The sequence below is a fragment of the Mobula birostris genome, chromosome 12, assembly GCF_030028105.1.
Source record: "Mobula birostris isolate sMobBir1 chromosome 12, sMobBir1.hap1, whole genome shotgun sequence".
NCBI lineage: Eukaryota > Metazoa > Chordata > Chondrichthyes > Myliobatiformes > Myliobatidae > Mobula > Mobula birostris.
Window position 1 is genome coordinate 44,160,464 of NC_092381.1, and position 25,737 is coordinate 44,186,200.

At 42.2% G+C, this 25,737-nt stretch overlaps 1 protein-coding gene across 4 annotated transcripts in view; it reads right to left on the reverse strand.

The window, feature by feature from the left end:
* The window catches only part of pik3r3b (phosphoinositide-3-kinase, regulatory subunit 3b (gamma)), a 598,971-nt gene that overhangs the window by 317,767 nt on the left and 255,467 nt on the right, over positions 1 to 25,737 (reverse strand). The window contains exon 1 of one of the 4 annotated variants that reach the window (XM_072273713.1): positions 21,933 to 21,950. The exons of the other annotated variants lie outside the window; for them this stretch is intronic. The gene's annotated coding sequence lies outside the window, so the exon portion shown is untranslated. Of the gene's footprint in view, positions 1 to 21,932; positions 21,951 to 25,737 lie in introns of those variants that run through there. 4 annotated transcript variants of the gene reach the window in all.

The following is a 25,737-nucleotide window of genomic DNA, read 5'->3' on the forward strand; positions in this document are numbered from 1 at the left end:
CACCTGGAAGGACTGTCTGGGGCCCAGAATGTTGGTGAGGGAGGAAGTGTAAGGGCAGGTGTAGCACTTGTTCCGCTTACAAGGATAATTTGTTGTAAATTTATTTATTTATTTTTTTCTCTTTCCCTCTCACAATAACTCCTAGCCTGTTGTCCATCTTCCTCTGGTGCTCCTCTCCCTTTCCTTCTTTCTTCCAAGGCCTTCAGTCCCATGATACTCCCCCTTCTCCAGCCTTGTATCCCTTTTGCCAATCAATATCCCAGCTCTTGGCTTCATCCCCCCCCCCTCCTGTCTTCTCCTATCATTTTGGATCTCCCCCTCCCCCTCCCACTTTCAAATCTCTTACTATCTCTTTTTTCCATTAGTCCTGATGAAGGGTCTCGACCCGAAACGTTGACTGTATTTCTTCCTATAGATGCTGCCTGGCCTGCTGCGTTCCACCAGCATTTTGTGTGTGTTGCTTGGAGTACTGTGTGCAGTTTTGGGCTCCTTATTTTAGAAAGGATATACTGACATTGGAGAGGGTTCAGAGAAGATTCACGAGAATGATTCCAGGAATGAAAGGGTATGAGAAACGTCTGGCAGCTCTTGGGTTGTATTCCCTGGAGTTCAGGAGAATGAGGGGGGAATTCATAGAATGTTAAAAGGCCTGAACAGATTACATATGGTGAAGTTATTTCCCATGGGAAGAGAGCCTAGGACAAGAGGGCACGATTTCAGGATTGAAGGACATCCATTTAGAACAGAGATATGGAGAAATTACTTTAGTCAGAGGGTGGTAAATCTATGGAATTTGTTGCCATGAGCGGCTGTGGAGGCCAAGTCATTCGGTGCATTTAAGGCAGAGATAGACAGGTTCTTGATTAGCCAGGGCATCAAAGGATATGGGGAGAAGGCAGGGGAATAGGGATGACTGGAAGAATTGGATCAGTCCATGATTGAATGGCAGAGCAGACACAATGGGCCGAATGGCCTACTTCTGCTTCTATATCTTATGGTCTAAATTGGTGACCATTTAGTCTGTTGTAATGCCCCTTGTTCCATACAGCCACGTTAGCAGAAACACTCCATCTTGTCCGTATTACTCTCAAAAACATAAACAATACGGTCATACTATATTCTGTCTTGTTAAAGGTGACCATTTCTTTTAAAATGCCGACACAGTTCTGAATATTGTCTGGATCTTGCTTCAGGCAGACAGTTGAAAGTTGGGGTAACTGATAACAAAGGAGAGATGGAATGGTAAAGAAAACTTTGTCATATTGTTACTTAGGCCGGATTACACAATAGGAAGCTGCTTGAACACAAAATGTTATTCTAGAGCAACACACACAAAATTCTGGAGAAAATCAGCAAGTCAAGCAGCTTCTATGGAGGGGAATAAGCAATCCACGTTTTGCGCTGAAGCCTTCTTCAGAACCGGAAACAGAGAGATAGAGATAGAGATAGAGATAGAGAGAGAGATAGAGAGAGAGAGAGAGATAGAGAGAGAGCGAGAGATAGAGAGAGAGATAGAGAGATAGAGAGATAGAGAGATAGAGAGATAGAGAGAGAGAGGGAGAGTGAGGGAGGGGAGGGGGAAAGGGAGAGGGAGAGGGAGAGGGGGAGGGAGAGGGGGAGGGAGAGGAGGAGGGAGAGGGGGAGGGAGAGGAGGAGGGAGAGGGGGAGGGAGAGGGGAGGGAGAGGGGAGGGAGAGGGGGAGGGAGGGAGGGAGGGAGGGAGGGAGAGGGAGAGGGGAGAGGGAAGAGGGGAGAGGGAAGAGGGGCAGGGGAGAGGGAGAGAGAGATGTAGATGTAGATGTAGATGGAGAGGGAGAGAGAGATGTAGATGTAGATGTAGATGGAGAGGGAGAGAGAGATGTAGATGGAGAGGGAGAGGGGGAGGGGGAGGGGGAGGGGGAGTGAGTGTGTGTGTGTGTGTGTGTGTGTGTGTGTGTGTGTGTGTGTGTGAGTGAGTGTATGTGTGTGTGGGGGAGGGTGCAGGGGGGAGGGGGGATGAAGTAAGAAGCTGGGAATGGATAGGTTGGAGATGCAAAGGGCCGAAGAAGAAGGAATCTAATAGGAGAGGCCAGTGGACCAGGGAAGAAAGGGAAGGAGGAGGGGAACCAGAAGGAGGCAATTGGCAGGTGAAGAGAAGAAAAGGGAGTAGCGTGTAACCAGAACAGGGAATGGAAAAAGAGAGAAGGATGGATGCGGCAGAAATTATTAGAGGTTAGAGAAATCAATGTTCATTCCATCAGCTTGGAGGTGACTCTGATGGAAAATAAAGTGTTGTTCCTCCAACCTGAGTTTGGTATCATGGCAGTAGAGGAGGCCATGGACAGATATGTCAGAATGGGAAGGGGAAGTCAAATTGAAATGTGTGGCCAACGCGAGATCCTGCCTTTTGTGGCAGACAGAGTGAAGATATTTGACAAAAGTCCCTCAGTCTGCATTAGGTCTTACCAATGTAGATGAGGCCGCACTGAGACTGTTGGGAATAGATGGTCCTGGCAAGTTTACAGATGAACTTTCCAAGTTGGCTCACCTGGAAAGATTGTTTACAGACACGAATGACAGTGATGGAGATGGTGTAGGGGCAATGTAGGTTCTAAAAGATTTGAGAAAGTTATCACGGCAAGTGTGTTGGCTGTCGGTCTTCAACCCAATACTTCTCAGTATCTAAGAACAATTAGTTTAAAGAAGGCTGGAAGACCTGCTCACTGTTAATTTTCATAGTATATCCTCCAGCACCAGTAGTCCTCAAAGTTGCTTTTAATGTCCTCATAAGCTCTTACGGGGGGGAGGGGGGAACTTTTCTGCCAATTTTATCTGAAAAATATAATTTAAGCCATAGCTCCAATACCCCTGGGAGGCATATGGAGAGCTATTGTTTACATACAAGTTGACGGGACTAGGCAGAATAATAGCTTGGGATAGAATAGATGGGCTGAAGGGCATGTTTAGCTCCAATGACTCTAATGTCATAGTCATAGAGGAGAGGTCACAGGTTGTTGGACATTAGAACACAGAAGTTTTAATGGAAACAAAATTGGATTTAAAACATGAATAATTTGCTTTTAGCACCTTAATAGAGAAGTAAAATTACTTTAAATTACATTAATGCAAGGAATGCAAGCCAATGCTCCTGCTGAGTATGAATCGAAAGCAGTTTGCCAACATTGGCCATGCTTGATCTTAGATCATAAGTGTCCACAAGTGGTTCAAACACGGAAGACAAGATCAGTGAATCTGACAGCTACAGATACCATTTTCCAGCACCGCTGTGCTTTTTCTCTATTCTTTTGTTGGCAGTATTGAAGCCAAATGTAGTAGCTGCTTTACCATTCCAACCATTGACGGCTGACTGAACTGACCTTCTATACATGAGCATTGGGACTTCATGGCTGCACCAGCTGGCACTTAGATCTAGAATACCGTTGAACATATTTAGGAACAGGAGTTTCCGCTACACTTTTTTTTAAAAGCACATTTCACCTGAAATCACCCTAAAGTAAATCTATCTGGCACAGATTGGGTAGGTTCTCAAGCTTTCCTGCGGGGTTGGAACAACTGACTCCACTCAATAGACTGACCAAAGCCTCGAGAATTAATTGATCATCATTGTGAGTTTGTGAGCTAATTTAGTACATTTGTAAGCACTTGAGTAGCTTCTAAAAATAAATGTCTTTCTTTGAGATTCAAAGACAGAAAATCAAGCTTTAAAAAATAATTTTTTTTCTCTTTTCATTTTGTTATGAGGTTTTGATTTTGCTTTAGATTAGAATAAAATATACCTTTTCAATATTATGGTTAATTTACTATACATAGTTATGGGACATTTCAATCTTGTTTCTGTTTCCATAATATCATAATGTATTTTGTTTTTGTCTATGCAAGTAATTAATAAAACTGTTGAAAAGAAAAATAAATAATATTTTATTTCAATTTAGTAAGAATGGGACTACTTTACAGTAATCCAAGTGGTAAATGGTTGTGTAAGTTATCTTCAAGAAGAATTTTTGGTTAATGACAACTTGCTCACAGGTGGTTGGCCAGACACATTGGCTCAAATGTTACCTACCTAAAGATAGCAATTCCGTACAGAGCCACTAACAGCTAGCACAAGCCAGCTCTTATTTTTCAGCCTCATACATTATAATTGAATGAGTTGCTGACCCTGAGTAAAAGAGTAACTTACAAGTAAAGGATTTATGAAGTTAACGTCACCTTAATAATTTTAATTTTTAGTACAAATTGCCTATAATTAAACTTGAAATTTCAATCTCTTTGAACAGTTTTGAATGTATCTAACAGTAAGAAGAGTTTTAAGACTTTTGTCAACAGTGGTTTTTTTAAAAGGCAGTCCGAGTATTTTGGGGAAAGTGGGAGAGATTACAGTGCCTTTCGACATAAAGACTTGTCATTTTTTGTCCCTCTTCCCTTCACAAGACAATGCTAGTGTATGAAGGTGAACCAGCTATCTATAGGTGGAATAGGTTACAGAGACACAAGAGGCTGCAGATGCTGTAAACTGCAGCAAGCACAAAACTCTGGAGGAAAATCAGTGGATCAGGTGGTGTCTATGGGGGGAAATAAGACAGTCAAGTGAATGTCCAGTCCCTCCATCAAAGCTGCCTGACCTGAGGGGTTTCTCCAGCACTTTGTGTGTTGCTGTTGAAGAGGTCAGTGCAAGTTAGCTAGTAGTGCAGTTGCCACCAGCCTAAAAAGCAGCTGAAATCCTTGCCTTTAAAAGCTGCCTGATGCTGCTAATTTATGGTAGATTTTAAATCTGGCCACTTTCAAATGTGTGGTAATAGAAACCTGAGCTTAACACAAAACCTCCTGAGAACAAATATATCCTGGAATGTAATTGTCCCAGATAATCTCTGCACTCAAAGCAGACTCTGGGTCAGAATTGTACTTAATATATCTCAATTAATTTGCCAATGCAGTTTGCCAATTTGTAATATAAAAAACAAATGAAAATGAATTGTTCAGATTGCCATGTCTCTACATTAATTTTCCATGAAGAGTATCAAAGTGGGTCTAAGGAGATCACATTTTCTTAACTCAAATTATCACAATGAGTTAATGCCTAGTTTTCACAGTGTTATGGCTCTTGGCTTAATAATAGTCATGGCCAATCAAGCTGCTCTTAGTAATTCACTTTTCACTTTGAGAAAATACTCTATAACACTTTACAGAGGGAATATCTGATTACATGACCTAAGTTGGCACTAGGCTTTGTTGTAATACAGCTCTCTCATAGCAGCCACTGAAACCTGGTTCCCATGATACAATGTGCCACTTGGACTCGGTTGCTGAAACCCAGTACCTGAACAGTTCAATTTCAAAAGATCAGCATTACTCTTTAATTGAATGGCATAAGATGGTATTTTTATGATTGACATTCTAGAACACTGACTGGATACGAACCAACAAGGTTCAAAATGCTGGGAAACTTAAAAAAACCCTGTGTTTTCTATTGTCTTTTCTGATGACAATTCTATCTAAATATAGGATTACAACATGAGCTGTAGGGGAAAATGGAGACAGTCCTCAAACAGATTAGACTGTTAATTTTAGAGTAATATAAGGCTTTTGGATTTATTGATGGGATTTATTGATTTATTGGCAATTAGTACAGAGGTAATGCTGGGAGAAACTGGCTGAAAAGTCAAAAAAAATCACTGTCAGCTTGGTGAAAGCTTTAAGTTAAACAGAATTCACTGGGCTATATTTCCACATAATATGTGGATGAGAGAAGTTTTGGTAGTGTTCTAATTTGTTTTGTATCTCATTTAAATACATATTACTGTGTGTGTATGTATATATGTATATGTGTGTGTGTATGTATATATACGTGTGTGTGTGTGTGTGTGTGTGTGTGTGTGTGTGTGTGTGTATATGTGTGTGTGTGTATGTATATATATATATATATATATAAAAATCAGAATCAGAATCAGGTTTATTATCACTGGCATGTGTTGTGAAATTTGTTAACTTAACAGTAGAAGTTCAATGCTATACATAATACAGAAGAAAATAAATAAATAAATAAAATGCAGTATTCATATAGTGAATAGATTAAAAATCATGCAAAAACAGAAATAATAAAAAAGTGAGGTGGTGTTCACGGGTTCAATGTCCGTTTAGGAATCAGCTGGCAGAGGGGAAGAAGCTGTTTCTGAATCGCTGAGTGTGTGCCTTCAGGCTTCCTACCTGATGGTAACAGCAAGACAAGCACATGCCCTGAGTACTGGGGGTCCTTAATAATGGACGCTGTGTTTCTGAGTCACCGCTCCTTGAAGATGTCCTGGGTACTTTGTAGGCTAGTACCCAAGATGGAGCTGACTAAATTTCCAACCCTCTGAAGCGTCTTTCAGTCCTGTGCAATAGCCCCCCTCACCACCCACCCACCCCCATACCAGATAGTGATGCAGCCTGTCAGAATGCTCTCCACAGTACACCTATTAAAGTTTTTCAGTGTTTGCGTTGACATACCAAATCTCTTCAAACTCTTAATGAAGTATAGTCGCTGTCTTGCCTTCTTTGTAGCTGCATCAATAACCAGGTTAGGTCCTCAGAGATCGTGACACCCAGGAATTTGAAACTGCTCACCTTCTCCACTTCTGATCCCTCTATGATGATTGGTATGCATTCCTTCGTCTTACCCTTCCTGAAGTCCACAATCAGCTCGTTAGTCTTACTGTCGTTGAGTGCAAGGTTGTTGCTGCGACACCACTCCACTAGTGGATATATCTCACTCCTGTACGCCCTCTCGTCATCACCTGAGATTCCTCCAACAATGGTTGTATCATCAGCAAATTTATAGATGGTATTTGAGCTGTGCCTAGCCACATATGGTATATGGAGGCATTTTTCACCTTTCACCTCTAAGTATCTGCAGCCTGTTCTAACGTAGACAAGATAGCAACACATTAGTACTTATAAATCACATGATCGGCACAGCATTATGGCCGAAGGGCCTGTATTGTGCTGTAGGCTTTCTATGTTTCTATGTTGAAATTATAATCCCACAGGCAGAGGGAAATGACTGAGCAGTTAATTTTTCTCAGTGATGGAAAGATAAATGTTGGTCAGGGAATATTTGTTAACTGAGATAGCCTAGCCCCAATGTTTTTTTTCAAATAATGTGGTGGAATCTTATACACTCATTTTCACAGGGAGATAATTATTAATGCCTCACTCTAAGAACGGAATGAAATTATTTTAACCCTAGAAGCTAACACCAATCTCATGTGCATATATTGGCTACTACTTTGAATCTATTGAAGTTGTTGATTAAAGTCAAAAAGTTTTTTCTTCCATCTTCAAGCAATACAATTTTTCAATCCCTACTATGAACTATCAGCCTAGATTCTGTTCTCAAGAGAAAAAGTGCAGAAGCGCTAGAGACACCGTTGATTCATGACAGAAAACAGCTGGACCTGAACTGCATTGAATCGCTCAATATTCTGCATCTTCTCCTTTGGTTGGGCAGGCACCTAGGTAATCCATTGTTCCTCATTTAATCATTCAAGTGAAAGAGTTAGCGATTTAAGATAAATGTTACTGTCATTCAAAACTGATCTTTGGCAGTCTTTCAGGATGGGTTGCTTCCACTCTTACTCTTTAGGTTCTGTGTAAAAGACATGGCCCAAGTGGGACACACCAACACTGCCAAAGGTGGGGACAAGTATACTTGACTAGGTGGGTAATCTTTGAGGTGGTGTGCATCCACTACTGTTTATGCTGGGCTTACATACTGTACTTTCAATACAAGGACCTGAGGTTCTTGACGTCAACTAGAATACTCCTTCTCCACTATGAGTAATCATTTTCCAGGGACCCTCAGTTGTTGCTGAGTACATTGAACTTTTTCAAAGAGTTTTGAGAATATGCTTGAATCTATGAGGCTTTCATTCATTCGGTAATCTCGTCCCATGACAAGACTATAACAGGTCTGCTTGCACCAATCAACTGAGCGTAATTAAACCTCAATGCTGCAGACGTCAGACTGGCAGAGGACTCTGAAATAATAATGCTGGAAAACTTCAGCAGATCAGGCTACATCTGTGGGAAGAGAAAAAGAGCTAAAATTTCAGGCCAAAGACTATTTTGTCGGACAAAGTGGCTTCAATCTGAATCATTAGTTTTGTTTCTCTTCCCACAGATGCCTGACCTGCTGAGTATTAGCAGCATTTGCTGTTTTTACTCTACAGTTTCAAAAGCTGCAGTTTTTGATTTTCAATTACAGTTTCAATACCCCTTGACTTGCTTGCTGTGAGCACTGGGCGCAAAGAAAAGGCTAGGAATATCAATAACTGTGGCGCTTCTCTTCCTGACGAACTTAACGTATTCTACGCAAGATTCGAACAGAAGAGGAGCATCCTGCCCCCTCCGGATGAACCGGACCTGGTGGCATCGAGATTCATCGTCACCGAGGAGGATGTTAGAAGGGCCTTCCTGAAGATAAATCCAACGAAGGCGACAGGCCCAGATGGCATCGCGGGACGGGTTCCCCGGGCCTGTGCAAATGAGCTAGCTGGAGTGTTTGCTGACATCTTTAACTGCTCCCTGCTTCAGTCTAAGATCCCCTCATGTTTTAAGAAGGCAACGATAATCCTGGTGCCGAAGAAGAGCAAGGTGGCATGCCTGAATGACTATCGACCTGTGGCTCTGACATCAATTGCTATGAAGCGCTTCGAGTGATTCGTTATGGCACACATCAACCATAGCCTGAAAGGTCAACCTCGACACTTTGCAATTCACCTACCAGAGCAACAGGTCAATGGCAGATGCCATCTCTCTGGCCCTACATTCCTCCTTAGAACACCTGGAGAATAAAGACGCATATGTAAGGCTCCTTTTCATTGACTACAGCTCTGCCTTTAATACCATCATTCCAAATAAACTGATTCCAAAGCTCTGAAACCTGGGCCTTAGCACTAAGATCTGCAGCTGGATCTTCAACTTCCTCACAGACAGGACCCAGGCTGTAAAAATAGGGGACAAGCTCTCCTCTACAATCACTCTGAGCACCGGTACCCCACAAGGCTGTGAACTCAGCCCCCTGCTGTACTCACTGTACACCCATGATTGTGTAGCAAAGTTTCCATCGAACTCAATATATAAGTTTGCTGATGACACCACAATTGTAGGCCGAATCTCGGGTAATGATGAGTTTGAGTACAGAGAGGAAATTAAGAACCTGGTGGCATGGTGCGAAGACAATAACCTATCCCTCAACGTCAGCAAGATGAAGGAATTGGTTGTTGACTTCAGAAGAAGTAGCAGACCGCATGACCCCATCTACATCGGTGGTGCGCAGGTGGAACAGGTCAGAAGCTTTAAGTTCCTCGGGGTCAATATCACAAATGACCTGACTTAGTCCAACCAAGCAGAGTCCATTGCCAAGAAGGCCCACCAGCACCTTTACTTCCTGAGAAAGCTAAAGAAATTTGGCCTGTCCCCTAAAACCCTCACTAATTTTTATAGATGCACCGTAGAAAGCATTCTTCAGGGGTGCATCACAACCTGGTATGGAAGTTGTTCTGTCCAAGACCGGAAGAAGCTGCAGAAGATCGTGAACATGGTGCAGCATATCACACAAACCAATCTTCCGTCGTTAGACTCACTTTACACCGCACGCTGTCGGAGCAGTGCTGCCAGGATAATCAAGGACACGACCCACCCAGCCAAAACACTTTTCGGCCCTCTTCCCTCCGGGAGAAGGCTCAGGAGCTTGAAGACTCATGCGGCCAGATTTGGGAACAGCTTCTTTCCAACTGTGATAAGACTGCTGAACGGATCCTAACCCGGATCTGGGCCATACCCTCCAAATATCCGGACCTGCCTCTCGGTTTTTTTGCACTACCTTACTTTCCATTTTCTATTTATGATTTATAATTTAAATTTTTATTATATTTACTATTGATTTGTACTCCAGGGAGTGCCAAGCGCAGAATGAAATATCACTGTGATGATTGTACGCTCTAGTATCAATTGTTTGTTGACAATAAAGTAATAAAGTAAAGTAAAGACCCAGTCTCAGAAGCAGATAAGATGACAGGAGTACCTGCTGCCTGGTAGACATGTGAGATTTGTACATAGTTTGAGGACTGAATCTTTTCCTTGGATGGTCAGAGATTCTGTTCTCGAGAGATAAAGTGCAGAAGCACTAGAGACACCGATTTCATAATCACTGTCTGCCTTTGCTGAGGTACCAGAAGTGATCCATGTCTTTCAGGATATTACAAGAGATCTTCATTGTCAAGACGGGATAGAATAGCAGACCCCTCTCACAAACTTCTTTGCTCTGGTAAATGATGTCTTGCAGCTTAGCCTTTGAAAACACACATAACCAAGCACTGTCTGCATACTATAGTTTGGACTATTGAGGTTGGGGTGACTTTCATTCTCGAGTATAGGCAATAGATCCAACACATTAGCTGGATTCCAGTGGATAACTCTTTTGTACATGTGAGTGGCAAATATCAAACACACAACCAGAAAAGAAAGTAAAGGTAGAATCAACATTTTATGTATTAATCCACCTCTTTGATAAACTACACCTTTTGCTCCTTAACTCTGAGCAAGCTGCTAATCATACCATTTTATAAATGTACTAGTTTCAATACTGTATACTATATACACGAATTAGTCATTAATTAACAAGTTCAGAGCATGTGGCCAGCAATCTGAAGTTATAGCTAATTATGATGGCTGTATTATTACCCATTCTTATGAGATCATTTAGTTTTCATTAGTTCATTATTACTTTCTCACTGACTGAACTAATCAATATGCCATGCTGATGCAACGAATGGCTGGGAAATAATGCAATTAAGCCAAGCAATCAAAACATAGGTGTTATTAAGCACTCACAAGTGAAGTACAAAGTAATGTTCTTTCTCCTTTCTCTCCCCCTAATTTATTTTCTTTTGCTTATCTACTGCATGCAAAATGATTGGTGCTTTACATGATGCCACTATCAGAAGCAGACACATTGCCAGCACTGACAATCGCACATCAATGAGAAGCAGATGTCTTGCTTAACTTGAGGCACAGCAGTAAAGAGTGATTCTTACTGCTGAAATTGACTAATTCTCACACACACACACAAGCTTTTAATGGTTCAGAACCAAACCTGTGTTGTCATACATGAATGGAGAGAACTTACTGGTTAGGAAGTCACCGTTCCAAAACAACACCATCTATTGAACAGCATCCATTCCCATAGTTAGATACTTGAGACCTATGAGGCACTTGGAATTTATTGTCAGTTGTGCTGAGTAAGATGCAGTTTTCACCTCTGCTTGTTTCTGATCATCCGTTTTATCAAAGTAATGCTGTATGGCCGCATATTATTAATGTGCCCAAAAGCACTTCTCAGTTATACATCTGTCTAACTTCATGTCTTTCATCAGGAACTAATAAGAACAGCTTGCATTTATATGGAATTTTAACTCAGAAAAATAGCCCAAGAATTTTAACAGAGATAAACCCTGAAAGTGGAAGCTATGCCAATAATGATATGAGGAGTGATGACTGAAGAATTAGTCAGAAGTGAGTTTTATGGAAGATTCTAGAAAGAATAAAGTAAAGAATAAGAGAAGTTGAGTTACGTAGGATGTGAGTTTCAGATCCTGGGATGAGTCAATGAAGACAAGACCATTCATGGTAGTTTGAGTGGAGAGAAGAATGCACACAATGGGAGATATAGAAAAGGAAGATTGAGAAGGATTCATGGCGGCAGAGAATAACAAAGCCCAGGGAGCAAAGAGACGAAGAATTTCAAGATTCAAGTACATTCATTATGAAGGTAAGCCGGCTGGCGGCACAGTGAGATCGGTGCCAGAGCGAAGGTTCCTGAGTTCGAATCCAGGTCGGGCCACCCCCGAGCACGCCCTCCATCCATGCCAGGTTGAGTGTCGAGCTAGCCATTCAGCTTCGTTAATAATACAAGGGCGCGAACCAGTTAATCCTGACACCACGTGCCAGACAAGAATGGCTGAATGTCTGGTATGACACGCTTAAAAAAATTATGAAAGTATGTATGAATTATATAACCTTGAGATTTGCTTGCTTAGAGGTAGCGACAAAGCAAGAAACCAGAAAGAACCTGATAAAAAAAGAATAAAAATATAAATAAAAGACCAGCCCTCAATGCCCAAGGGGAAGAAAAATACAAATCATGCAAACAATTGAAGTAAACAACAATTTCAACACAATACAGACAATTTGAAATGTGGAGCACCGGGAGTCAAATGCCAGTGGGATGTGTGTAAAGATTGGGTGGATTTCGGTTGGGAAATAGTGTAATTAAGTCAATGGATGAGGTGAGGCTCACAGATAAGAAGAAAGGAGGCTGGCCAGGAAAGTATTAACTTCATGTGGGATGGAGCCATCGCTGCTTGCCCTCTTATGTTTTTCCAGTAAAGGTAAATTCAAGGCACAACATCTCATCTTCCATCGAGCCCATGCTTGGAGTTCAAACAACAGGAATTCTGCAGATGCTGGAAATTCAAGCAACACACATAAAAGTTGCTGGTGAACACAGCAGGCCAGTCAGCATCTCTAGGAAGAGGTACAGTCGACGGGTCTCGGCCTGAAACGTCGACTGTACCTCTTCCTAGAGATGCTGCCTGGCCTGCTGCGTTCACCAGCAACTTTTATGTGTATTGCTTGGAGTTCAATACTGAATTCATCAATTTCAGTTAACCACCCTTTCCTGTATGTCGCAGAACAGACCGAACCTGGTGCAAGAGCACAGAATTATGATGGCACTTGGAAAATTGAGCTGTCATTATGGGAGGAAGGTAAGATTCAATGTGTTAGGTCAGTGACCAACCTGTAATATTGTTTCCACAAATGCAGCCTGACTTGCTGCTTTTATTTCAGATCTGCAGCTTCTCCTGTTATTTTTTTTCAGCAGAATCGTCATAAACTAAAGCAACAAAGTCATGACTGACAGTTTTAGGAGCAGTTCTTCTCAAGGATCAGAAATATAGAATTATAAGTGATTATGCTTTGGGAATTACTGCTTTGTTGGCAGTACTACATTTCATAGTAAGTATTAAAATAGAGGCCCACCTACTTTCTCACATAAAACTATACGGTCACATGATGTTATTTTAAAGAGAATGGATTTGTTTTTCTCTTGTCTTAGCCAATATTTATTTATTAACATTAATTGTATTCTATGTGCAAATAGGCTGCTGTGTTTACCACATTACTAGCAGACTACGATCAACGAGTACATGATTGGTTGAAAAGCACTCTATGATATGTTGGGTGCTACATAAATGGAAACTTTTCCTTCCTAAATGTTCTTGGCTCAAACTGAAGTCAATGTAAAAGGGTCAGAAAGGACTGGTTAGGCTGAAGGACGTGTATCTGGGCTGTATTGCTCTATGACTCTATGACAAAAGCTGAAACCTTCCTCACCCCTTTTCACTGGAAGACATTTAGCTAAAAACTGACTGGATATTGACAGATTGAGGAGTATAACAAAGGTAGGACATTGAAGCCAAAGTTGGATCTTCAATTGTTCAGAAGTAAAAGTGTAGGGGCAACGAGAGATGCTGTTACCCACAGATTGGCAGTAGTGGAATGGAGCACAAAACAAAGGCTGAAATAAGGAATTGAAGTCAGATGCCACCATCACAAGAACTGAAGGGAGGTTGAAAAGCATGAAGAAGGATGGTGTAGCATAAGTAGTTCCACAGAGTCCGTTTTGTAAGTTGAGATTGTACAGTTTCAATACCCAGTTTCATTAGTACACGCCCACAATCCTTTATACGAAATCCTTGCGGCCAGTTGCATTTCAGACAGCTGAAACGTCTCAACCCAAGCAAGGCTGCAGGACCGGATGGTGTCAGTACCAGGGTGCACAAAGCCTGTGCCCCTCAGCTATGTGGAGTACTTCGCCACGTATTCAACCTGAGCCTGAGGCTCCGGAGGGTTCCTGTACTGTGGAAGACGTCCTGCCTCGTCCCTGTGCCAAAGACGCTGCACCCCAGTGGCCTCAATGACTACAGACCGGTGGCATTGACCTCCCACATCATGAAGACCCAGGAGAGACTTGTTCTGGAGTTGCTCCGGCCTATGGTCAGGCCACACTCAGATCCCCTCCAGTTCGCCTACCAGCCCCGACTAGGAGTTGAGGATGCCATCGTCTACCTGCTGAACCGTGTCTATGCCCACCTGGACAAGCCAGCGAGCACTGTGAGAGTCATGTTTTTTGACTTCTCCAGTGTGTTCAACACCATCCACCCTGCTCTGCTGGGGGAGAAGCTGACAGCGATGCAGGTGGATGCTTCCCTGGTATCATGGATTCTTGATTACCTGACTGGCAGACCACAGTACGTGTGCTTGGAACACTGTGTGTCAGACAGAGTGATCAGCAGCACTGGGGCTCCACAGGGGACTGTCTTGTCTCCTTTTCTCTTCACCATCTACACCTCGGACTTCAACTACTGCACAGAGTCTTGTCATCTTCAGAAGTTTTCAGATGACTCTGCCATAGTTGGATGCATCAGCAAGGGAGATGAGGCTGAGTACAGAGCTACGGTAGGAAACTTTGTTACATGGTGTGAGCAGAATTATCTGCAGCTTAATGTGAAAAAGACTAAGTAGCTGGTGGTAGACCTGAGGAGGGCTAAGGTACCGGTGACCCCTGTTTCCACCCAGGGGGTCAGTGTGGACATGGTGGAGGATTACAAATACCTGGGGATATGAATTGACAATAAACTGGACTGGTCAAAGAACACTGAGGCTGTCTACAAGAAGGGTCAGAGCCGTCTCTATTTCCTGAGGAGACGGAGGTCCTTTAACATCTGCCTGATGATGCTGAGGATGTTCTACGAGTCTGTGGTGGCCAGTGCTATCATGTTTGCTGTTGTGTGCTGGGGCAGCAGGCTGAGGGTAGCAGACACCAACAGAATCAACAAACTCATTCATAAGGCCAGTGATGTTGTGGGATTGGAACTGGACTCTCTCACGATGGTGTCTGAAAAGAGGATGCTGTCCAAGTTGCATGCCATCTTGGTCAATGTCTCCCATCCACTACATAATGTACTGGTTGGGCACAGGAGTACATTCAGCCAGAGACTCATTCCACCGAGATGCAGCACAGAGCGTCATAGGAAGTCATTCCTGCCTGTGGCCATCAAACTTTACAACTCCTCCCTTGGAGGGTCAGACACTCTGAGTCAATAGGCTGGTCCTGGACTTATTTCATAATTTACATATTACTATTTAACTATTTATGGTTCTATTACTGTTTATTATTTATGGTGCAACTGTAACGAAAACCAATTTCCCCCGGATCAATAGAGTATGACTACTATTACTATTTCCGAATTCAGAATTTTTTGGATTTCAGAGGCCCCCCCCCCCCCCCCCCGCCACCGATACCACAAATCACGTATGCTCAAGTCCCTTATTTAACCTGTCTCAGTGCAGTGGACTTTAGGACCCGGCAGCACACCAAACCTATGCACATCCTCCCATATATTTTAAATCATCTCTAGATTACTTATAATACCTAATACAATGTAAATGCTATGTAAATAGTTGTTATACTGTATTGTTTAAGGAATAATGACAAGAAAAAATTTATTTCTAATAAAACATAAAAATATACAGCTTCAAACGAATCGAATCAAACACATGGTAAATGACTTATTGGAATAAATGTAGAATGTCACAGTCACTATAAAACTTCAGTAACTTGTCTTTCTGTTTATTTAAATCATATACAGTGGTAGTTCCGACACTATTTTCTTCAGTAAGATGCCGCACAGACACACCACGATCAAGCTTTTGCAATAACTCCACTTTCTGCGTTACTGATAATGATAGATGCTTCCTTCTCTTTTTCTCATTGTTACCCATAGGGGTATCTGCAGCTCTTTTTGACATTTTCACAGTGAAATTAAACACAAAGTCAACAGTGAACACAAAATATCAGTGAACAGCAAATGCACGTGTAACCAATACGAGTGCTGAGCCACAACTGACGTCTGGCGGCATCTGCTAGTGCTGCCACGTCATACCTGAGTAACGTCAGCTGTTGGCGAAAAAAACTTCGGTTTTCGGAGCTTTTTGGATTTCAGAATTTCGTATAAAGGAATGTGCACCTGTATATGATAGAATACTAATTGGAGAAGTTATAAAATGTGAAAATTTGGGAGGTAACAGCTTTCAAATTTTTCACAGGAGAGAAAATCTTGTAGAAAGTAATGTATCACAACAAACAGTGCATCATATTTACAAAATAATTTAATTACATTTAGAAATAAGATTGACTATACCTGGCCATAAAAGTCTGTTTCTAAAACTTGTACATTGTACATTACCTTTTGCCATGGACGGCAGTTGGGCTTTTAGCATTAGAACTGTTAAAAGATTCCTTCATTAGGTGCCTCTGAAGTTATTGAGACTGCTGGTGGGAAATACATCTGCTGTTGTTAATCTGGTTGTAGACTCAGTCCAGGTGAGGACGAGAACCCCAAAATAAAAACAGAAGTGTTAGAAACACTCAGCAGTTCAGGCAACATTTGTGAAAACAGAAAGTGTGAAAGTGTTTGGTCCAAGATGCACTGTCAGTTCTCAGACTTGAAGCATTAACTCTGTTTCTCCTTTCACAGATGCTACCTGACCTGCTGAGTTTTCAAACTTCTGTTCTTATTTCAGATATCCACCATTTGCAGCGTTTTATTGTTGGTATTAAATTCTCAAATTGAAATTTAAACCCTGTCAAGAAGTTAAACAGAAAAATTGCTGGAGATATTCCAAAGGTCAGACATCAGAGAAGCAGAGTTAGCATTTCAGGTTAATGACCTTTCAACAGAACTGATTTCATCAATCTCACATACGAAACCTATCTCACTCTCTCCACAGGAGCTGTCTGAACCACTCAGCATCTCCAGTATTTTCTGTTTTTATTCTGGATTTTTGCTATCTGCAAATTTTGTAGGTTTCTCTCAACTCCTTCCATGATCAGAAATGAAACTTTAGTCTGCAACTCACCAACTAATTACAAAAGCACCTATTTACTAAGCCTGTGGTCTGTTACCACAAAGGGTCGTGGAATTTGCTCAGAATGCGACCAAGGTTGGTTCGCACAGCATGAAATTGTCAGTATGTTAAAAAATCATTGTAATATAAAGGATATTTAATATATAGCACTTTGTACTATGGGCATCTGCTGAGAATTTGGAATGTCCAAACTTATTTAATTTACAGTTCATAAAAGCAGTGGTTGGAGGATACTTTCCCCCATTTATCTGGATTAGATTTGTAGACAGATCCCTGAGGAGAAAGAACAGTTGTAACCCATTGATCCCCATTACAACCAATTTTATAAAATAATACTGCCTTCATAAACAGACCGAAGAAATGTACAATCCGGAAAGATCAACCCATGTTATCCTATGAGACTTTGGTATGGAAGAAGATGCACAAAAAGCATACATTGGTAAGATTCCAGCTGACTTGATTAATGGCCTCTGGAGGCCTAATTCAATAGCCACTGAAAACAGATCTGGGGATCGCGAAGCACATTTAATCCAAGACCATTGAGTGCAATGCAGACTGCTAATGTTCACAACTGTAGCACAACAGCCAGGGCTAACTGCATTATTCATTGGCTGCAGACATCAACGGGTAAATAATACTGTGAAAGGGTAACAGCAGTTAAAGCTGGCCTCACAGCTAAAACTGCTCAGCTTCTCTCTCAGTTATAATGAGATTTGAGGGGTCTGAAAATAATTGGGTACCTGGCATTGCACGGAGGTCAAAGCCCATTCACTCCGGAGTGACAGACATCTCCAGTCACTCACTCCTGCACCCAGTCATAAGTTGGTAAATTGGTTTATTATAGTCATATGTATTAAAGTACAGTGAAAAACTTAGCTTGCATCCTATTCCTCCAGATCAATTTAGTACAACAGTGCATTGAGATAGTCCAAGGTGAAATGATAACGGTGCTGAATTAAGTGTTACAGTTACAGGGAGAACGCATGCAGATAGATAATAAGACACAAGGTCAAAACAGAGCAGATTGTAAGGTCAAGAGTTTATTTTATCATTCTTGGGGACGTTCAATGGCCTTATAACAGTGGGATAGAAGCAGTCCTTGAGCATGGTCGTAGGTTCTTTCAAGCTTCTGATTCTTGTCTAGTGGGGGAGGGGGAATGAAAGAATGCCCAGAATGGGTGGGTTCTTGGATTATGCTGACTACTTTACCAAGGCAGTATGAAGTGTAGACAGATTCTTTGGAGGGGAGGCTAGCTTCCATGATGTCCTGAGCAGTGTCATACCACTCTGCAGTTTCTTACAGCTCAAGCAGAGCAGTTGCCATGCCAAGCTGTGATGTATCCAGATAGGATATTTTCCATGGTGCATCAATGGAAATTGGTGAGGGTCAAAGCGGACAGGCTGAATTTCTTTGTCCTCCTGAGGAAGTTGAAGCATTGGTGAGCTTCCTTAGTCGTGGATCAACATGGTTGGATCAGGACAGATTATTGGTGGTGCTTATTCCTAGGAACTTAAAGTCTTAAATATGTCAACCTTAGAACCTTTGATGTAGACTCAAGCACTACACACCCCGACCTTCAGCCCTTCTTGAAGTCAATGACCAGTTCTTTTCTTTTGCTGACACTGAGAGACAGGATAGCGTCACCGGACTCTCTATCTCTCTTCCGTACTCTGATTCATTGTTATTTGAGATATAGTGACTATGATAGTATCATCCACAAACTTGTAGATGAAGCTAGAGCAGAATTAGGCCACCTAGTTGTGAGTGTACAGAGAGTAGAGTCAGGGATTGAGGATACAGCCTTGTGGGGCACCAGCATTGAGAATAATCATGGTGGAGGTGTCACTGCCCATATTTACTGATTGTTGGTCAGGAAGGCAAAGATCCAGTTGCAAACAATATGTTCAGTCCCAGGATGAGAAATTTGGAGATGGTTTTGCTTGAAATTATAGTAATGAAGGCCAAGCTGTAGTCAGTAAATGATAGTCTAATGTAGATGACTTTACTATCCAGCTGCACTAGAGACAGGTGTAGGGCCAGGGACATGACATCTTCTGCAGCCCTGTTTCACTAGTAGGCAAACAGCAATGGGTTGATGTTGCCTGGGAAATTGGAGTTAATGTATGCCATGACCAGCCTCATGATGGTGAATGTCAGAGCTACCCAGGCAATAGTTATCAAAGCACGTTAACTTGTTTAGAAGGCGCTGAAAACAATTTGGCATCTGACATTGCACAGGTGCCCATTCTTTCCATTGAAGCAGGCATCTCCAATCACTCACTCTGGCTCTCAGTCATTTTGTTGCATTCATTGCAGCACTAACAGCAACCTCTCAATGCCTGAAAGCTTTTTGAAGCACATATATCTCATAAGCAATGTCAGTTTACCATAATATTCATTGAGACAGCAGATTACACATTATCATAGGGTCTGCAGTACCTCAGTGTAAACAAACAGTTCTCCAGCAGGTAACTACAACATCTCAGAAATATCAGCAGTTCTATGGTATATTAATTTCCTTCATTTCTCAACAAGACAATATTGAAAATTCCCTCCCCTGCCACTTGCCAACACCCTTGCTGTTGCTAGTGCAGATTGCTGTCTGCTTGAGGTCATCCTCCATGACATCTCCTCCTCACAACACAAAGGTCCAACTCATGACTATGTAGCTAGGCACAGCTCAGATGCCATACATGAATTTGCCAATGACACAACTGATGGTTACTCAACTGGTTGAGTAATGTCATGACAACAACCTTGCACTCAGTATCAGTCAGAGCATGGGATTCATTGTGGACTTCAGGAAGGGCAAGTCAGAAGAAAGCTCAGCAGTCGTCAGCGAGGGAACACTTACAACACACTGGAGGAACTCAGCAGGTCGGGCAGCCTCTGTGGAAATGATCAGTCAATGTTTCGGGCCTGAACCCTTTGTCAGGACTGAAGGGGAAAGGGGCAGAAGCCCTATCTCCATCTCATTGAGGGGCCGGCTGCAGAAAGGGTCAGCAGCTTCAAGTCCCTGGGTGTCAGCATCTCAGAAGATCTATCCTGGGCCCAACATATTGATGCAATCATGAAGAAGGCACAGCAGGAGCCAGAGCTTGAGGAGATTTGGTACTTTATCAAAGAGAAGCACACGTCTACAGATGTACAATGGAGAGTATTCTGAGTGGTTGCATCACTATCTGGTATGCATCCACCACTAATGACTCTCACCATCCCGGTCATGTTCACCTCCTATTACTCCTATCAGGGAGGAAGTACAGGAGCCTGACGACATACGCTCAGTATTTCAGCGACAACTTCCTCTCCTCCACCATCAGATTTCTGAATGGTCCCAAACTTATTTTGCTATTTTGCTCTCTTTTTGCACTTTTTAATACATTTTATGTTATTTTATAGCAATTGTTATGTATTGCACTGTACTGCTGCTGCATAACAACACATTTTATGACATATATCAATGTGTATGACATCTGTTGGTTTAAGATGGCGCTGCTGAAACACAGCAAAGCCTTGCTGGCAGCAAACAAAATTACTAATTATTCTATTAATCACACTTTTTCTGATTTAAGATCACTGCAATCAATATCCTGTAACTTCCCTTTTGGAGTTGGGTTTTTAAACCGCCTGTACGACCTGGCATTTTTGCAGTGTGAAGTTTCAAAGGCTGTGGTGTGGCATGTATGGGCCAAATCGAAGTGGTGGGTCCTGGGCCTGACAGAGTGAGGTATGAGCCAAACTTTGACTGATTTAAGCAATTGGAAAGGTCTGTACGGGCTGCATCAAGGTGGCAGGGCCCAGGGCCCGAGAGCATATTGAAGGGGCAGGGCCCGGGGTCCAAGAGCAAGGAATGACATGATATTTGGCAGATTTAAACACCAGGCCAGTTTGAAAAGGTCAGAGGTGAAGGAAGGGCTGGTGTTCAGCTTGCTGCTCAGCAAGGTTTATTTTTCTCTGCGCTGAACTGAGGTTGTGGTCTGCAGTTAAAAAGCTCCTAGATCAGCTGCAGCATTGACCAACTTTGTGATTGTGAACACACTTTCAGGAACCTCAGTTCTAAATGTGATGTGCTAACTTTTTATTGCTGCACTACTTGGTTTTTTTTTGCACATTAGGTGTTTGATGGCCTTCTTTAATGGGTCCTATTGGGTTTCTTTTTTTTCCTGTGGCTGCCTGTAAGGAGATGAATCTCAAGGTTATACATTCTTTGATAATAAATATAGTTTGAACTTTGAATAATAAACTTGATTTTGATTCAAAGTTATTCTACAGTCTCCACGACTGGAAGTCAGCAGCCTTCCACCTGCTACTCCGCATTCTCTAGTATGGCATTGCTATGGAACACCAGGACAGAGAAAGGCACAGAGGAGAATGGGATTAAGTGTGTTTGGCCAACTGTTTTATGCTGTTGGGCATGATTCCATCCATAGCTGTAATGTAGATGCTTTATTTTAGGGAGGTGTCTATTTTTCCATTGCTACCACAAAAACAGCAAATTTCATGTCATATGCTGGTGATATTAAACCCGATTCTGATTTTGTCTCTGGTGTCCATGGGAAGTTATGAAGCTACAGTACAAGGAACTGGGTTTGTACTTATGAATGTCTCGGTGAGGCTTGCGCATGGATAGCACAACCAGAAAGGAAGCTGGGTGCCTTGTTCCTTGTCCTCTCCCTCCCCTTCACCCTGCCATTGCTAATCTGCTGGGGACAAGGGCAGAGCCCCCACAATAATGAGACTGTGTAGCACGCAGCAGACCACCCAATATTCGACCCTTTCTCTGTAAGGTATGGGAGGGCTCCTCCAGAGTGGGCCAGTTGGCGTAAGTGCTGCTTCAGTACTTAGGTGGCCTATTTCACCACATTATTTGCCGCAGCAAAACTCTCAAGGACTGCCCTTACCTTTATCAATATGTCGATTCATCAAGAAAGTCGCACCCGCACTTATCTTCAATCCCCATGGCTCTTCTAGTGACTGAAAAGGAGCTGATAATGATCAGAATTACCTATTATCTATGTTTTAGTATATACATGCATTAATCAGTTCACCATCAGGTATTTCAGTGGGATTAATATCAATCAAGGATCCTTGGTGCCATCACTAAAATAGTTGATTTTAAAATGTTAAAGATATCCCCCTTTGTGGTGTGGATGACTGTAATTCTGACTTTCATTTCAGTTTGATAAATGTTAACTTGGATGCTATAAATTATTTACCCATATATAGATAGATATACTTTATTAATCCCGAGGGAAATTTGGTTTATGCGCAGGCGGTGCTTTCAGCAGTCTGCTTCATGGAGGCTTACAGTAAATGTGGGCGAAGAGAAAGCAGATGTTGCTCACTGTCCCTGCCACAAGCGAATACTTCTCCAAATCAAACATTAGGCCGAACTGTTTACTATTGTCACAATCTTCTACAGTTTATATAGAGGACCTTTGGTTGCAAATATTACTCTTTAACTTTTCCCCATCCATACTCCCAGTATCCTGTTCTTTCTTTAACGTTTTCTGTTGATAAACATGAAATACCAATACCAAATGGCTTCTGGCTGCATCAGCAAATCTCAGAGCTGTGGGAAAGTGCTTTCGAGTAATACCCCAAAGCACTTAAGCCTGACGCGTTCAGACTTTGTCAGTGCTTTATTTTACTTGTGCTGATTACCATCAACTCCACAGCACAAAGGGCTGGAGGATTTCATTCCTCCTCTGGCTGCATGCCCGTGCTTTTCCAGTTTAAAACTGGCTGATGGATCTAATTTCAGCTAAAGTGAGTGACTGACAAAACCCTCAATAGTTTCAGCCTCTTTTCACACACGTCTGCTTCCACTCCTCACTCTCTCTCCAAGTGCAAAAGGGCTCCTTTTGTACTCACTACACACCGTTCATCTTCTGCCGCATGCAACAGACTGATCTCTGTAATTTCTCCACCTCCGGCATGGTACCTACATGTCTCCTTCTCTGCAGCAGAAAGCTACCCTCTTCACCATATAGAGGCTGATTTCATAATCAACATCAACACATCCCACCAAAGTGCTGATCATGCTTGTCTCTTGTCAAGCATCTCCAGTCTTTCTATTCACTTCCTGACTCTCCTCCCCTACTCCCAATGGCTCTAAGCACTACGTACAGATGAATTAACCATTAGATTAGATTATGAGGACACGCAGTCCTCTTTTATTGTCATTTAGTAATGCATGCATTAAGAAATGATACAACGTTTTTCCAGAATGATATCACAGAAACACATGACAAATCGACTTAAAAAACTAACAAAAACCACATAATTATAACATATAGTTACAACAGGGCAAAGTAATACCATAATTTGATAAGAACAGACCATGGGCACGGTAAAAGTCTCAAAGTCTCTCGAAAGTCCCATCATCTCACGCAGACGGTAAACCTCCAGCGCCGCCAACTTGCTGATGCAGCATACTGGAAGCATCCGACCACAGTCTAACTCCGAGTCCGTCCGAAAGCTCCAAGCCTCCGACCAGCTCTCCAACACCGAGCACTGAGCACCATTTCTGCCGAGCACTTCGACCCCCACCCCGGCAACAGGCAATAGGCAAAGCCAAGGATTTGGGGCCTTCCCCCCAGAGATTCTCGATTGCACAGTAGCAGCGGCAGCGAGGCGGGCATTTCAGAAGTTACTCCCGATGTTCCTCTGTGCTTCTCACGGCTGTCTCCATCAAATCCGATCGATATCAATTCAGAACGGCCATGCGTGCTTCGTTGCGCCACCATCTTCTCCTCCCTCCTTATCTTCCTTGTGCTTCCTCAGCCTTGTGTGCTATAGTCATTGTTTTGGATACTTTAATTGGAGACTGGACAACTCTTTTGCAGAATATCACCTTTTAGTCTCTAAGTATGACCCTAAGCTTACAACCACCATTCATTCTTGATTCTCTGCTCAGCCACAGATGAATTCTAAACTGCATTCCCAGTCTTCTGCACTTTTCCAGAGAAGCTCAATGGATGTTCTAGAAACAGTACCTCACCTTCTAAACCTGCACAATACAGCCATCCAAAGTCAACACTGAGATGTCAAATATGTCAGATAATAGATGGACAGGCCGTTGGCTCAGAATTATCACCAACTGTTTTTGCGTCTCCATGCCTACCTGAGCCAGATGTGGAAGCCCAAGCACACTGGCCCTCTGCCCCTGTAACTTTTTCTCTAGCAGCATGGAGCACGGAGCAACAACAATGGTGGACTTTGTTCTTGCTCCTGATACCCATGTCTGAGAGCAAATCTGTGCCCTCTGTCAAAATTACCACTAATTCTCATTACATGGCTTTCAGAGACACGTCAACCAACTAAAATTGAAATAAATAATTAAGGTACAATTTGCAAACATTTAAAAAATGTTTAAACACATGGAAAAGCACAGAAATAATTAAAACATTAAACTAAACCAAAGTAAATGAAAGTAGAAACTTTCCCTTTCACCTCAATCTACAGGTCAACAATCCCCACTGAAATAATTGGGGTCAGCATCTAATCTAATGCAGGATCTGAGTGACAAGATCCAGAAGTGAAGGATAGCCCAGAGACAGGGCACAGGAAATGACTTGGCCTCAGAATTTCAGTCTGAGGCCTGATTGATTTAAGCCAATATTTCTGCTGCATCCATCCACACCTCTAGAGTCACTTTCCTTCTGTCCCATTACCACCACTCTTTGTCCTCACACACCTCCCTCCATCCTTTCCCTGATTTCCCTTATATTTCCAGTAGTCTCTGCTGGTATTTAGCTTTCAAGGACTGCCATTCAACAAAATGATTTAAAAACTTCACACATAAGTTTAAATTTCATTGTCATACTTGGTGAAATAACTTTCTATATAAGCAAAACTTCGAAAAATTTGAATTCAAGTTATTTTTGTGCTTGAAGACTGCATCTTTCATCATATACCTGGCTGGTTATACTAGTAGATAGAAACCAGGATGGTTGCAACTTGAATTCTGATTTGTGTTTTGTTATGGGCAGACAATAATGACTGTATATTAATGTTAATGCATCATGGAATACTGAAATTAATGATTTCTGTTCCTGTAAAAGCAAGTCTTCTGCTGTTTGATTTTTTATTTAAAACAATCTTAACAGCCTAGTAAAACCTGTTGTACTAATCCAAACAAACATCAGAATGATGACAAGGCTGTTGCACAGACCTGTTGAGAAGGCTATGGTGATGGTGCTGTGGGGTAGAGAGGCTAGTGGAGTGGCTATTGAAACCCGGGAGATGGAATTACATTGAATGCAAATTGAACTTTGTGATCTTAAAGTGGGAAGGAGAGAAGCATGGAATACACGAGCACTTTTTTGAGCCACAATCCATAATAATGAAATTGTCCATTTGTTCTTTGATATTCAGGTTGACTCTGTGGTTAAGAAAGTATACAGTTCATTGGCCTTCATCAACCATGGGACTGAGTTTAAGAGCCGAGGGGTAATGTTGCAGCTATATAGGACCCTGGTCAGGTCCCATTTGGAGTACTGTGTTCAGTTCTGGTTGGCTCACTACAAGAAGGACGTGGAAACCATAGAAAGGGTGGAGAGGAGATTTACAAGGATGTTGCCTGGATTGGGGAGCATGCCTTATGAGAATAGGTGAAGTGAACGTGGCCTTTTTTCCTTGGAGCGATGGAGGATGAGAGGTGACCCGAAAGAGGTGTATAAGATGATGAGAGGCATTGATCGT